The sequence below is a fragment of the Monodon monoceros genome, unplaced genomic scaffold (assembly GCF_005190385.1).
Source record: "Monodon monoceros isolate NGI ecotype Baffin Bay Population unplaced genomic scaffold, NGI_Narwhal_1 Super_Scaffold_14, whole genome shotgun sequence".
In the NCBI taxonomy this organism is placed as follows: Eukaryota; Metazoa; Chordata; class Mammalia; order Artiodactyla; family Monodontidae; genus Monodon; species Monodon monoceros.
In genome coordinates, this window is record NW_021703770.1 from 10,912,660 (window position 1) to 10,924,462 (window position 11,803).

Genomic DNA, 11,803 nt, shown 5'->3' on the forward strand with positions numbered 1-11,803 from the left:
TGAAGTCTCTCCGTGAGAAGATTGGCTAAGTGATCCCAAAGCTGCCCCTGGCCCCGGCTGGATGAATGATTACTTAAGTGGACTGTGGGATAAACCCCGACACGATAAATGCCAGAAGGGACCCCTGTTCCTACAGCTGCTCTCCCATAAATTTCAGGGGCTTCCCACACAGAGGCCCTTTTCTTTTTCCTCTTTCCTTTTGAAAAACAGGAAAAGCCAAGCATCCAACCAGAGGGTCACTGGTGTATTCTCAGCCACATTAACTATAGAATGTTCTTCAGTGACCCCAGGCCCAGGACACCACATGTGCACAGGTCTCCCTGAAATGCCACTCTGATCTCGTCCCTGCCCCTGTTCAAAACTTCCCACAGTTCCCAACCGCCCTCGGGATAAAGTCCAAGCTCCTCACGGGGACTGGAAGGTCCTCAGCTACCTCTTCAGTCCCACCTGGATCCCTTACAACTTTGCCCTCCAGGCAGAAGTCCTTTCTCTCCCCAAAATAAATATTGAATTTGTCCTCTTCTCCCCCTCTCCACTGCTAGAGCCAGGGTCCAGGGTCCTCATCTGGATGGCTGCCACACAGCCTCCAAACGGGCCCAACTACCACTGTCAACCATCCAATCCATTGTCTACCGAGCAAAAATGTGAATCAAACCAGGCCTCCGCCCCACTCAGCAGCCCACAGAGGCCTGGACTAGTGCTTAAGGCCTCCAAGACCAGGCACCTGCCCACCCTGGACCCTGTCCAGGTCCTGTGTCTCTTACCCTTGGACATTCACTCCACTCCACCCACAGGAGTCTCTTGACATCATGAGCTTCCCAAACTTTTTCCTGCCTTGGGTCCTTCATGCATGCTGTTCTCTCGGGCTAGAATACCTCCCCCTCAAACTAGTTTTTTTGTTGTTTGTTTGTTTGTTTGTTTGCTTTGGTGGCATGTGAAATCCTAGTTTCCCGATCGAACCCGCAGCCCCTGCAGTGGAAGCTCGGAGTCTTAACCCCTGGACCGCCAGGGAAGTCCCTTCAAACTAGTTTTTAAAAGAAATTTTAAAAACCCTGAATTTACAACCATGAACGTGTGGTCATATATACACACGGTCTGCTTTCCTTACTATATGTTTTCAAAATGCAGAAGTGATATATGTGCCTATATTCTTCTTTTATAAAACATGAAAGGTAAAGTTAAAGTAGCCTTTGACCGTCACCACCAGCCCCATCCTCTCCTCCCTCCCAGGAGGATGAGAGCGAATTTGATCTAGATCCTTCCAGTCCGTTTTCTTTTAGACATTCACACCCACCTCGAAGTATCCTTCAACAACACATAACATGAGCTGTGAATTCTCAGAGGTGCCGAGGCATGGGGCTGCACGTATGTTTTGATTTCATTGCGTTCTGCCAACTGGCCTCTCAAGCAACCCCACACTCGCTAGCTGAGTCAGGGGACCCCACGCCCCACACAGCCTCCCCAAGACTTGCGTCAGACTTCCTATTTTTGGCACGTTTTAAAACGTGAAAAGATGTGACCCAGAAACAACGCAAGTGTCCTTCCACTGGAAGATGGATAACAGTGGCATATCCAGAGAACAGGACACTTCTCTGCAATCTAATCCACCTAATGACTGACACATACAAGGTGGAAGATCTCACTTGCAGGAGAGAAACCAGTCTCAAAGAGCTACATCCTGGACGATGCCATTTATACACAAAAGGCAAAACCAAACCATGAGGTCAGGAAACAAATCTGTGATTGTCAGAAGCTGAGGGTCAGGGAGGAGGTTAACTACAAAGAAGCAGGAGGGACTTTGGCAGGGGATGGAGATGTTCTGTATTTTCATGACGAGGATTACATGACTATGTTACACAGCTGTGTGCATTTATCAACCCACCTAGCGCTGTCTACTGAACAGGGTGGACTCTAGTGTCTACAGATCAGACCTCAGTACACCTGACTATATTAGGGACATTTGGAATCTTTCCACATGTACTGTCCATTTTGCTTTCTTCTTTTGAGAACTGTTTGTTCATATCTTTTACTCACGTTACTATGAGGCTGTTTGGTTTTTTTGTTGTTGACTTTGGGGAACTCTTTATTCTTTATTATTAAAGCTGTTCTTTTTTTTTTTTTCTTAGTCTTTTTTTCTTTCCTATACAGTCATATTTATCAATCTTCTCCTTTGTGCTTTGCTCCTTCTCTGGTTAACTTCCCCCAAATCTTCGTGTCTCACTCAAATGTAGGATTTCAGTGTGAATCCCCTCACCTCATACACACGATCTTCCACATTATTCAATTTCATATTCTTCCATATTCCTTACAGTAGTGTTACTTTTTGGTGTATGTTTGCTTGTCTCCCCACTAAGTAATAAGCTCCTTTAGAACTGGTACCATATCTGTTGTGATCACTACTGAACATCCAAGACCCTGAACAGTGCTTGGCGCACAACAGGCATCCCACAAATATCTGCTAGAGAAATGGAGGCTAAGAAAAAGCTAATACAGGTGCATACGCACATGTGTCTAGCATTTAATACACACTATACTTAATTGTTCACGACACAGTGTATCATGGACAGCAACAAACATCACGCATCTCACCAGATAATAGCAAATTTGCCTTCAGTGCAAATCTCGTGAGTTACAATATTTAACTAAAACTTTTAAAATAGTGAGATGCAGGGCTTCCCTGGTGGCACAGTGGTTAAGAATATGCCTGCCAGTGCAGGGGACACGGGTTCAAGCCCTGGACTGGGAAGATCCCACATGCCGCAGAACAACTAAGCCCGTGTGCCGCAACTACTGAGCCTGCGCTCTAGAGCCCACGAGCCACAACTACTGAGCCCACATGCCACAACTACTGAAGCCCGTGTGCCTAGAGCCCGTGCTCCACAACAAGAGAAGCCACCGCAATGAGAATCCCGCGCCCTGCAAAGAGGAGTAGCCCCTGCTCGCCACAACTAGAGAAAGCCCGTGTGCAGCAACGAAGACCCAACGCAGCCAAAAATAAATAAATAGTGAGATGCTATGATGCAATAATCCTAGGACGGGGAGTTTATCAAAAAAATGAAACGAAAAATAGAAAATTTATATATATAAGCTATATGTAGCTCTATTATGAGCTAAGCATTGCAGAAATATCATCTACCCAATAAAAAATGACATGGACAAAAGCATATGTAATAATATTCAGGAATGCTTACAACTTAATGATAACTAAGAAAAGTCAGGACACAAACATATTGATACATACCATAATTACAACCTTTTTTTAAAAAAGCAACAGTAAAGACAAAACAGTGATTGGATTTAACTCAAGAAATAATACTTATCTTTATAGACATTTCCCCCCAGATTTTTAGAGATAAGCTTGTATTTTTTTCATCAGAGGAAAGATCATTCAAATTTCCCTAATTACATTTCTGTCCACCCAGGGCCATTTCAGGCACCTCCCTCCTAAGACCCATCCTCTATTACATTTGTTATCCTTCTAAATGTAAGCCTGGGAATTTACTCCTGGTTACAATCCCAGGGTTGGCAGGACCCATTTAAATCACTTCTGCTGGTCATTAAGTGGCCAGTGGGCCAGCAGGTGGGGCTGACCCACTGGCCACTCCTGCCTCTCCCACCTCAGCCACAGTCCCAAGGCCCAGGGTCCTCAGCTCTCTGTTCCCTGTCTGCAAGGCCCTCGCTGAGACTGGAGACCTATCTCCCACGTCCCTCCTGCTCGAGCCTTCTCAGTCACACCAGACCTAGTTGCCTGCAGCTCCATTTCCACCTGTCTTCCCTGCCTCCCAGCTGCTATGGTCAGCAGTCGTTGCTGCACGCAGGCTTCCTCTAGCTGCGGCGAGCGGGGGCTACTCTTTGTTGCGGTGAGCATGCTTCTCATTGTGGTGGCTTCTCTTGCTGCAGAGCATGGGCTTCAGTAGTTGTGGCACGCGGGCTCAGTAGTTGTGGCTCGTGGGCTCAGTAATTGTGGCGCATGGGCTTAGTTGCTCTGCCTCATGTGGGATCTTCCTGGACCAGGGCTCGAACCCAGGTCCCCTGCATTGGCAGGCGGAATGTTAACCACTGCGCCACCAGGGAAGTCCCCACACTGGGAGCTTCTTGAAGACAGGGATGGTTCCTTATTCCGTGCAGGATCCCCTGTGCCTGGCCCTCACCCACTCACTCTGGATTCACTGAATGCCTATCACGGCCCAGGCGTTGTCGTAGAGCTACACTGCCCAATAGAAATGGAATTTGAGCTACGGGTAACTTTAGATTTTCCAGTAACTGCATTTAAAAAAAAAAAAAAAGGAACAGGTGAAATTAATTTTAGCGATGTATCATATTTAACCCAATATATCCAAGATACCATTTCAACACGTAATTAACGTTAACGAATTCAGTAATGAGATATTGGGTTAGCCTAAAAGTTCATTCGGGTTTTTCCTTAAGATGTTACGGAATATATATCACTTTTTTTGTGTTAAGTCTTTGAAATCCGACGTGTATCTTAGTACATCTCCATTCAGACCAGCCTCATTTCAAGTGCTCAGCGGCCACATAAAGCTAGTGGCTACTGCATTGGATAGGGCACTTTTAGATGCCTGGGGATACCACAGTGAGCAGTCCAGAAGCTCTTGTCCACCACTACCAGCCTGGACCAAGCACCTGCAGCCCCTGCAGTTTGACCCGGGTGTCCTGACTTCTGGCCTAGATTTAGTCTCTTCTCAACACAGCAGCCAGATTGATCATTTTGAAAGCTAAATCAGAGCAAATCAGCTTTTTGTTTTAAACCCTTCAGTCGCTCCGCATTTTACTGTGCACAAGACAGAGTCTTTTAGAAAGGCCTGGAGACTTCACGTGCAACGCCGCTGAACACTGCTCTGGTTTCCCCTTCCACCTCTGTCCACCTTGCTCTCACCACTCCAATCCGTTCTTCATCCTGCTTCTCCCTCTCACAGGCCCACCCCTGCCCTCAGCCTCGAACCTGGCTCTTCCCTGGGCCAGGAACACCATCCTCTAAGACTAACCCCTTCACCTCCTTCAAGGCTGCTCCAGTGACAGCTTGTCAACAGAGGCTGCCCTGAAGCCACCTTAACACTGCAGCCCACCCCAGCCCTCCAGACCCTGACTCTGCTCCACTTGTTCCCATAGAACACATTACCCTCAAATACACTGTAAATGTCCTCAGTTTATTATGTCTGCTGTTCCCAATGTCTACCCCAGCTGCAATGCAAGCACCATTCAGGCAACATCTTTCTTGTTCCCTTCCGCATTCCCAGCACCTAGAACCCTGCTTGGCACAGAGTAGGCATGCAATAAGTATGTGCTGAATTGATGAAAATGAATAAATGAATGAATGAATGAATGAAGCCCTCAGCCCTACAGAGTTTACAATTTCAGGAGAGAAGACAGATATACGGTATATCAGGTAACGATTAGTACTGTCTCAGTTTGTTCAGGCTGCCATAACAAAATACTACAGATGGGGTAGCTTAAATGATTGAAATGTATTTCTCACAGTTCTGGAAGCTAGAAGTCCAAGACCAAGGTTCTGGCCAATCTGATTTCTGATGAGAGCTCTCTTCCTGATTTGTAAACAACTACCTTCTTGCTGTGTTCTCACATGGCCAGAGAGAGAAGGCAAGCTCCCTGGCATTTCTTCTGATAAGGGCACTAATCACCTCACAAGGATCCCACCCTGATGACCTCACCTATCCATAATTACCTCCCAAAGGCCCCATCTCTAAATACCATCACATTGGGGGTTAATATTTCAACATATGTATTTTGGAAAAACACAAACATTCAGTCCATAACAAGTACTATGGACAACAGTGAGACTCAGGAATGGAAATGGGAGTTAGGGAGGTTGCTATTTTATGAGGCAGCCCCCAAAGGAAGGCAATAATTATAAATATAGCAACCACCACTTACATAGTCACTACCACATGGCAGCCCTGTGCTAAGCACCTTACATCTACTAATACAGTGGTGTCAGGAGTCGATGTAGTTTTTGTCTGCGCTGCCTCTATCCGTTCCCCAACTCCCTGTGGGGACCACCCTGTCCCCACTGTGTGGCTTGGATAGAATGGAAACTCCAGGAGGACAAAGATTTTTGTTTCTTTTCTTCCCTGCTGGATCTCCAGGAGCTAGAACAGTGCCTGCCACCCAGCAACTGCTCAGTAAATGTATGGCTCAACCAATCCATCTTAAACAGAGTAGCAAATGTTAGGGCCAAATTACCAGGGAAAGGGAGCCCTGAAGAATAACCAAGAATAACAATCATTTTTATGTCTTCCTCAAGAGCTTACTTCCACTGTGCTAAGTGCTTTGCATCATCCCTGGGAGGGGGAAACTATTCTCCTCTCAGCAGCAGCGAGAGCTGACGTAACCTGCAAAAGCAGGCTGACGGCACTTCCCTGGTGCCACAGTGGTTAAGAATCCGCCTGCCAATGTCCTGCAGGGGACATGGGTTCGAGCCCTGGTCCAGGAAGATCCCACATGCCACGGAGCAACTAAGCCCGTGCGCCACAACTACTGAGCCTGCGTGCACAACTGCTGAAGCCCACATGCCTAGAGCCCGTGCTCCTCAACAAGAGAAGCCACCGCATTGAGAAGCCTGCGCAACGCGACAAAGAGTAGCCCCGGCTTGCCGCAACTAGAGAACGCCTGCGCGCAGCAATAAAGACCCAACGCAGCCAAAAAAAGAAAAAAACTTTATATATACATATAAAAGCAGGATGACACCTGAGGGGCACCCTCTGATTCCTCTCCTTTCTGAGACCTCCCCCCATTCCTATCTCTTTCTTACATCTATTAGCCAGTATTTTGTTCAGATGCTTGCAAAGAACACTAGTGAAGTCACTGCCATTTTATGATCTATGTAACCAGAATGTTACCTTTACGCATTACAACGTATTCAGAAACCACCACTCCAAGCAGCCACAGGAAGTAATAAAACCCAATAATTGTAACAGTAATAATATTAGCTAACTTTTGCTGAGCACTTACCAGGAGCCCAGGCGCTGTGCTGAACACCCGCCAGCTGTTCATCCCCTATTTCCTCCTCACAGCCACCAGTGAAGCTGGTGCTTTACCATCCCCATTTCATAGGCGAGTCAACAGGCTTACAGAGGTCAGGTAACTTGCCCCAAAGGAACCCAGGTCTCAGGCGACCCAGGTGCCTTCTGCCGCTTTCAGTCTTCCTTCCTTTCTTCCCTGTCCCTTCCCTCAGGGCAAACCCTCTGCTTCCCACCCTGTTGGGCTGTTTCACATCTAAGAAGACAATGACTGGAGACTGGGCATCACTTGTTTCCTTGAAAATAAAGCAGTTCTTGGCAGCCACCTGATCCAACAAAGTCCCAGGGCTGAGTGAGCCACCAGATGAAGATGACTGCCAGCATCCCCCACCCCTTCCCCGCCCCCTGCTGCTCCCAAGAAATGCATGGTCCAGGAGGGAAAAGAGGCAGGTCAACAAATAACCCTGGGGCTCAGACTACCCACCAGGCACCAGCAAAACAACACCCCATACCCCTGCCTGCCCCCCTCAGAAAAAAGAGGAAGAGAAAATAAAAGAAAAACATTCAGAATTCTGGAATTAAAAAGTGACTGAGACCATTTTGGCCTCGTGTATGTGAATCTTGTGTTTATGGGCTGGCATTGTTTTCGTTTCTAATGACAGGGTTGGGAGAGGGGCCACCACAATCCTTGTATTGTTAGGGCTGCTACAGGACCAGAACCCACGCAGAAGAGAGACAGGTACTCAGATAGTTTGGGGGGCGGGGGCAGGGGATCGGGGGAAGGGTATGTGATCATTTGCAGAAAGAGCTCTGTCTCCCATCTGCTCCGAATGTTCACAGTGATTATACGCTGGTCACAAAGCCAGGCAGGACGCCTGGATGTAGCGTTTTGCAAATGCCCATAGATTTCACACCAAGACTGAGGCTCTGCGCAGGCTCCCCAGACCCCCGTCCAGAATTTTTCAAACACTGCAGCCCCCCTCCCATGACTTCCTGACCCCAGTGTTAGTGCAACGGGCTGGCAGCCAGAGCAGGCAGTGTCTTCACACAGGGTTTGGGGTTTCCATCTGTGCCGGGTGAGGAGGGCAGACTGGGGAACACACTTGATCCCTCCCGCTCCAGGCCAAGAAGCATCCTTGCTTGCTTTTAGTTTCACTGTGCTCTAACTTCTAGGAGTGGTTAGAGAACCAGGGAGCCAGATGGCCCAGGTCCAAATCCCAGTGGCTCTGCCACTCCTTAGCTGTGTGACCTGGCGGTGAGGGTAGGGATATTTTTAATCTCTCTGAGCTGTGGGTCCCCCATCTGCAAAACAGTGATAATAATAATAATAATAATAATAATAATAATACCTTATGCGATGGTTGGGAGATTAAATGAGATAACATATCTAAAGCATTTAGAACTGAGTCTGGCCCGTCATAAGAACTCCATCACTGCTAGACATTTTATCATAACTGCCTTGGTGAGGTTATAGCGAGCATGAAATGGGAAGAACATGCTTGGCCTGATATACGATTTCAATGTTACTATAGAAACTACTTCTATTATTGGGACTTCCCTGGCGGTCCAGTGGTTAAGACTCCACACTTCCACTGCAGGGGGTGCGGGTTCGATTCCTGGTGGGGGAACTAAGATCCTGCGTGCCACACGGCACGGCCAAAAAAACAAAGAAAGAAACTATTATTATTATCACTTACTATTACTGTTATTAGATCCTTAGATTACTGGGGACCAGAAAAACGGAAGAGATAGAGGAAGAACCTGTCAAAGGACCCATTTTAGCAGCATTCTCCTGTAAGGCCTAGAGTTTCTGAGGTTTTCTAGGGAAGGGGTAGAAGTGACCGTCAACGGAACTCATCTACGGTCAAAATTATTCCACGTTGCAGCTCTGTTTCCATCTTGATTCAGGGTTTCCCCCCACCCCACCGCAGACACAGGGTATATAAAGGAGGAGTCCTGGCCTCTTACAGAGATTACAAACCAGCATCCGGAGTTTAAAAAAAACAAACAAAACAGGGAGAATGCCATGTCTCCAGCCAACTAGGAAAGGAAATACAAAGTAAAAAGCTTGAGCATCCAGGAAGCCATCTGACATCTAACACACAGTGAAGTGCGGCCGTTCGTTAGCAGGCCCACGGCTACCTCGCCAAAGAATATGGACCAGCAACTATCCCAGGTCCTCACTTCCGCAGGAAAGGGTCAACACCGCCATTGGTGTGACCAAATTCAGGGAGAATCACACAAAGAGGAATAAAGGAAGGCTGTCTTATCGTCCAGGAGGTTCTTTCGTTGAGCTGTCCGAGAAAACTGTCCATCCCGGGCAGGCAGAAGGCCCTGGGACACAGACTCCCAAACCCAGCCTGCCTGCCTGCCATTTAGGAGGAAGAAAAAGAAGCTAAAAGCACAAGAGATCAACTGGATATGGACGGTGAAGAATCACCGGGTTTCAGACCAGCAATCACAGAAATCAGTTGCGGGGCTGGAGGGGGCGGGAGGGGGTGAGTTCTGATATTTCAGAGCTGAGAAGAACTCCCTCTTTCCAGTCCAGAAAAGCTCCAGCCCTGGTCAGAAAGGACAAACCGGACAGCATGGGGGAGGGACGGAGAGGAGACGGAGGAAGAGAGAGGAAAAGCAACCAGAAAAAGAAACTGATTTCTTCTACTTTTCAGGGGAAGCCTGGTTTATGCAAAATTCTGCACTCAAAGTCGGCAAAGCAACAACAAGAATAAAAACCACGCTTAACCAGGCAAAACAAAAATGTGATCACATAACAAATCCCCCCGGGGAGTTCACTGGGTACAGCATTATGATCGGCCCTGCACCCACGGAGCCTTTCCATCACCAGACCCATGCATGGAATTCCAGTCGGGCCCTCGTGCCAAGGCCTCAGACCACGAGGCACTCCTCACCTCCAAGATGTAACTGCTCCCAGATAGTGGAGACCAGGCCACGAGGCTCTGCCCAGCCAGAGATTCTGTGTTTGTTCTTCTGCTGCTTCCAGGAAGGTTTTTCTCCTAATAAATCTTTCAGGAAGTCCCACTCAGAGTTCAGAGGATCCATACAACCCCCTTCTCCACTGGTTAGAGCTTTAGAGAGATTCGCTGTGACCACAGGACTGTGTCAAATGAACAAGCCTCAACTTGTCGCTGCCAATATGCAAAAGAGGCCTGCGACACCCTATGACAAGGAGCAGAGCAGATGCAGTCCCTACCTCCTCAGAGCCCCGCCCAGCCACCGCAGACAAACACACGTTTCTTCAGGGTTTTCTCCAGCAACTAAACAGCTCCAGTAGCCAGGACGCCAAGTGGTGGGGGAACGGAGGGATGAGACGGGGCTGCCAGCCTCTCTCTGGAGAACAGAAGACCAGAAAGGAAACACCACAACCTCACCCTCTTCTCCCTAAAACCCCTCACAAGGGATTTCCTCTCTTCTCCCAACTTACAGAAGGGCCTGAAATCAGGGGCTCGAGTGAACACAAGAATATTCCATGCCTGCCAACTCTCAGGAAAATTCATGGTGTATCCGCGCACCGAACACATGCAGCCTCATGGCTGCCCTTCCCGAGAGTCTACACTCCAGACCACAAACACTGGCATAAATAAGAGCACATTAGCCTAGGGAGGATAAATCTAACCAAATCAACAATCCATGCCAAAAGAATTACCATGATAGGGGTGTGAGGGCCCCGGCAAATCGGTAAGTGCAATGCAAAAGCTGAGAAAGTTTCAAGAAACAGAGTTGCTGAGTTTTCGGAAATCACCTTGTAGGGGTTAAGGGGGAGGAGACGGTCAGAGGATGGAGGTCGCATCGTATGGTTCACAGACCTCTCGGTTAGCAAAAGGGGCCTCCAGACCGTCTCTGCGGATCCAAACCCGTACCGACGGGAGGGGGTCTCTATTGGGAGGTTAGATAATAACACGCTTTTCAGCAAGAGCACAAATCCAGAATTATCTCCCTGCAAGGGCCATTTGATGTCACCCTCTTCCCCTCCCCCCACCCCAAACGCCCAAACTCGCTGCCAGTCCAGAGCCTGGGGATGAGAAAAGTGCACAGTGAACACACCCATTGGCATCCGAAAGCCCCTTCCTTCCGTCCAGTTACTCACCACGCATCCCGACCCGCAAGGCCGAGGCTTCCGAGTTTCCAGAAAGGCAGAGGACAGAATTCTAACTTACTGGAAGGTGGATTCAACCGTGTCTCCGCAGGTCACCGGGGCCGCCAACAGCCTTTCCGCGTGGAAATCCACTCAGGGGGTTCCGGGCGCGTGCCGGGGCCCACCCTCGCTCGCGGCCCCTCGCTGATACTCCGGGTCCCGGCCGCCCGGAGTCCGCCCGGCCCGCGGGCCCATGTGCTCGGCGGCCGCACGCGCTCGGCCCGCTGGAGCGCGGGGCTGGAGGGCGGCCCGTGACGTCACGGCGGCTCGCGCTCCGGGCTGCGGGGGAGGGGAAAGCGCGCGCCGCCCGACTGGCCGCGTGCGTCCTCGGCCCCAGCGCTGCCCGCGCCCCTCAGCTCCCCGCCGCCCGGTCCGCCGCCCCGCGAGCCCCTCCGCCCGCGACCGGAGCAGCTCGGGGCATCTTGCCGCTGAGGGCCGCGCGCGGAGGCGGGGAGGGCCTGGGCCGCCGGGGGCCCAGATGGCGCGGGGAGGGCACGCTCCGCACCGGGCTGGGGAACCTGGCCGCGCTCGCGCCGCTGCCCGAGAGAGCCAGCTCGAACCCCGTGGTGATGCCCATTCACTTGCGTGCAGCTGTTTCAGCAGTCCTGCTCTCTTCCCCGCCCCCCCCCGCCCCGCCCCCAGGGGTCCTGGA

General features: G+C 49.8%; 1 long non-coding RNA gene across 8 annotated transcripts in view; it reads right to left on the reverse strand.

Moving 5' to 3' along the window:
• LOC114895379 overlaps window positions 1-11,388 on the reverse strand; it is a 376,741-nt gene extending 365,353 nt beyond the window's left edge. For 6 of the 8 annotated variants that reach the window (XR_003793520.1, XR_003793524.1, XR_003793523.1 and 3 more), the window contains exon 1: window positions 9,908-10,095. This is a non-coding gene — a long non-coding RNA (uncharacterized LOC114895379). Of the gene's footprint in view, window positions 1-9,907; window positions 10,096-11,103 lie in introns of those variants that run through there. The other 2 variants (XR_003793521.1, XR_003793522.1) reach the window with 2 other exon arrangements.
• Between the last annotated feature and the right edge of the window lie 415 nt (window positions 11,389-11,803).